This window comes from Chiloscyllium plagiosum, chromosome 37 (assembly GCF_004010195.1).
Source record: "Chiloscyllium plagiosum isolate BGI_BamShark_2017 chromosome 37, ASM401019v2, whole genome shotgun sequence".
Classification (NCBI taxonomy): domain Eukaryota; kingdom Metazoa; phylum Chordata; class Chondrichthyes; order Orectolobiformes; family Hemiscylliidae; genus Chiloscyllium; species Chiloscyllium plagiosum.
In genome coordinates, this window is record NC_057746.1 from 31,429,243 (window position 1) to 31,433,401 (window position 4,159).

Consider the following 4,159-nt stretch of genomic DNA (forward strand, 5'->3'; position numbering starts at 1 on the left):
AGAGAGAGAGAGAGATGGCAGGAGAGAGAGAAAAAGAGAGACGGCAGGAGAGAGAAACAGAGAGAGAGAGACAGAGAGACAGAGAGAGAGAGACAGAGACAGAGAGAGAGAGAGAGAGAGAGAGAAGGGGTGACTGGTTGTGCTTTAACCTGAGGATCAGCATGCTTCAGGTGAGGAGAGAGAGAGAGAGAGAGTCCTCCATGGTGACTTCAGCCAGTGCAGGGATTGAACCCACGCTGTTGGAATCACACTGTCCCAGTTAACTGACCGCTCCCCCCCCCGCCCCCCCCTCAGCCCCTCCCCTTAAAAGGATAAGAGAATGTTGTGGTTGAGACATTTTGAACAGATTAAGGGTTGGATTGAGCAGGATTCAGCTCCGGTGAAAGGAATATAAAGCAAGAGACCCTGAAACCAGAGACTGTTCAAAGGACGGTACAGACCAAAGATGGTGCCAGTCTGGAATCCTGTCTTCCATTAAGGCTGGATGTTAATTTGAGCGTTGGAGGTTGGGCATCATACAGTGTAACTCACTTCTGCAGCTTGATACTAAACTTGGAATGATGCAGAGATGAGCATGATCTCTGTGCATGGAAGACACAAATTCATGAAACGTTCCAAGTTTTTTTTTGAAGGGGCCCTCTTGTGGTACAGTGGCAGTGTCCCTACACCTGGTCTGGGAGGCCTGGGTTAGAGATGTGTAGTAACATCTTTGAACAGATTGATTGGAAAAAAATGAAGATTTTCTTTTGTGTCCCGTGTAACTGCAGGGATTGTAATGAGGACCTCATAGAAATGAGTTCCCTGATTGGAGCTGTTAATTTTTTCCCAGTCAGGGAGCCCTGGCTGACAGGTATAAACAGGAGTGCCAGAGGTTCTGTTCATTCTGAGAGTTGGTTCTGAGGGAGCAGGATCAATGTCAAAGGACTCTCCATGTCTAAGTAAGGGGTGACAAGATGCCGGCTTCTATGGGTTATATCTGTATCAATATGGGATCAAGGGAAATAAATTGAATTAGGATACAGATCAGCCATGATCCAAGTGAATGTTAGAACAGGCTCAAGGGGCTGATTGGCCTCCTCCTGTTTCTGTCTGTGAATTAACGTGTGAACCAATATCCTCCACCTCCACCCAACCCCCTTCACCCTAGCCTGACATCCTGTGAAGGTAGCACAAGGAGCTATGCAGAGATGTGTAAAACGGTGCAAGTGTTTGCAAGAAGCACCCTAACAGCTAGCAGGCTCTGCTATGTGCTAAATCAGCACTCTGCTAGATAACCAGGACAGTGATCTGAGACCACAGCAGCCTCAAAGCCGTGCTCCAGCAGATGACGCGACAATAAAAAGGCAATTACAGCTTGTCATTATTTTCTGCTCACTGTTTGTCTGCCCTTTTTTTCAGACAAAGGCAACAAATTATTTTGGTTGCTGCTAAATCACTGTATTAGAGGATCTGGAACTTCCTCATAATCTTCTATCAGCTGGTTATAAAGAGACCTTACTGAAGCTCAGATCATTTCCTGCAGAGGTTGCTCAACTTACGCTAAGTTTGGAAAGAGTTATTCTAGAATTTGATATAAATAATGTGGGAACTCGGTGGGTCACTGAGTCACGGGTTCAGAGAGTCCCAGACAACAACTTGCACTTAAGTAATGTTTGGCACAGTAAAGAACGAGCTTACATTTGTATAGCGCCGTTCAAGATTCCCAGGAACATTTTACAGCCAGGGAAGTAATTTATGCAGTGACCACTTTAGAAATTTGCAGGCGTCCAAGCAACGTTGCAATTCTGTTGCCAAAGATAAGGGAAGTTAAAACGGGGAGCTAAGAAATGTTGGAGAAATGAAATGCAAACCCCCCCCCCACCCAGTTCTGATTTCACAAAAAAGGGCGCAAATAATGTCCCCAAGAAATTGGGTAATGCAGGGTCAACTGAGAGGGAGGAACTGAGGGAAATCAGCCTCAGTAGGGAAATGATGTTGGTGAAATTGGTGGACTGAAAAGCCCATGAATCCCCAGGGTTTGAAATTCTGGATTCCAGTGTATGAGTGGATACATCTTCCGAGGTTGTACAGACTCTGGAATAGTTCCTGTGGATTGGAAGTAGCTAATGTAACCCCACTCTTTAAAAAAATGAGGGAGAGTGAAAACAGTCTCTGAAAGTAAGCCCGCAGGCGCAGTACGCAGTGAAGAAGGCCTTCATAGCGAGGGAATTGAATGTGGCACAGTGGCTCAGTGGTTAGCACTGCTGTCTCACAACACCAGGATCCCAGGTTCGATTCCAGCCTCAGGCGACTGTCTGTGTGGAGTTTGCATGTTCTCCCTGTGTCTGCATGGGTTTCCTCCCACAGTCCAAAGATGTGCAGGTTGGGTGAATGGCCATGCTAAATTGTCCATAGTGTTAGGTGCGTTAGTCAGAGGGAGATGAGTCTGGGAGGGTTACCCTTCAGAGGGTCGGTGTGGACTGGTTGGGCCGAAGGGCCTGTTTCCACACAGTCGGGAATCTAATCTAATATGGGAGTAGGGTGGTCTTGCTGTAACTGTACAGGGCCTTGGGTATTAGCAGCCTTATCTGAGGAAGGATGTTCTGGCTTGGGATGGAATACCATGAATATTTCTCAGACTGGTTTTTAGGGTCACGAGACTAATGTACGAAGAGAGGCTAGACCAGTTAGGATGATATTCATTAGAGTTTCAATGAATTCAGGGGGATTGCAGAGGAACCTCACAAATTCTAACAGGACCAGACAGGGTAAGAACAGGGAGGATGTTCCAAATGGCTGGAGTCTGGAATGAGGGGTCGCAGGCTAAGGATATGGAGTAGGCCATTTAGGACTGAGTTACGGAGAAATATCTTCACTCAGAGAGTGGGGAGAAGGGGTGGGGGGGAGCCTGTGGAATTTGCTGCATCTGAAAATGGTTGAGGCCAAAACATTGAATAATTTCTGGAGGGAGTTAGATACAGCTCTTAGGGCGAAAGGGATCAAAGAGTATTGGGGGAGGGGAAGCAGGAACAGGGGACTGGGTTGGATGATCAGCCATGGTCACATTAAATGGGGCAGCAGGCTCAGAGGGCCGAATGGCCTCCTGCTGCTCCTATTTCTATGTTTCTGTGGCAATCGACCTGGCTTTCTTCAAAATAAAGATTGTGAACCCTCTAGAGTCTGAATTTAGCATCTACTTTGAAGGATGGGACCTCCAACGGTTCTGTTTCACCCTCCCCCCCCCCCCCCTTCTCCCCCTGGAGGGTCAGCCTATAACCTGGCGAGTAGGATTTGACCCTATGACATTGCTACCAGGCGGTTTCTCATTGTGCTGTTACATGGGTGTCGAAAGTGTTATGAAGTGTCACCTTGCTGAGTGTAGGTGGTAAGGTAACACTGTGATCAGATAACCCATCCCTTTCGGATGCAGTTTCAACTCTCAGAGTGCACGTACAATTTACCCCAACAGTTGGAACAACTTTACAAAGCAGGAAATCCTTTGTAAACTCGATGGTGTTTTTGTTTACGCATCCTTCCATTGTCTCGTCTATTATTAAAATTGAACATTGCCTCCGCACTGACTAATTAACTGTGGAACGTTAATCTTCCTCTCAGTGTTGAAGAGTTCTCCTTCCCACTCCCCACATAATGACCTTCTCCAACTTTTCCCCTCCCACAGTCCTTGTAACACACAATACCATATTTTCCACTGTGTACTGACGACAGAATGGGACAATGTTTGTTGATGATATCAGAAATATGTTGTTTTCTTTATTTGTTAGTCATTCCTTGGATCCTTGAGTGGCCAATCCAGGCCTCCTGAGCATCCTCTAGTTTAATCAGCCTGCTATCAGTAGCCAGGCCTTTGGCAATCCACACCCTAAGTTCTACAGTTCTGCCTCCTTCCCCCTGTGCCCTGAATATCTTTGCCCACTTTTCAGACATCCCTTATAAATCTGCCTGTTTGACTGAGCTTCTCATTATTCAAACGAATATTCCCTTTCCCAGCTGTCAGCGATGGCTGATCGGAGTGCTGTCCCCTCCACTAGGGAAGCTTCATGGTTCAACTCTGGGATTGTGACTCAGCTGTGCAATGTCAGACTTCCTGCCTTTTGGTTCAGATGTCCAAACCATCTATTGAGTCGAACATTTCATAGAAGATGAGTGTTGGGGGTGTTGG

General features: G+C 46.6%; 1 pseudogene; it reads left to right on the forward strand.

Annotated features, from left to right (window-relative positions):
- The first annotated feature begins 524 nt into the window (after positions 1–524).
- On the forward strand, positions 525–624 carry LOC122541673 (annotated as a pseudogene).
- The last annotated feature ends 3,535 nt before the right edge of the window (positions 625–4,159 follow it).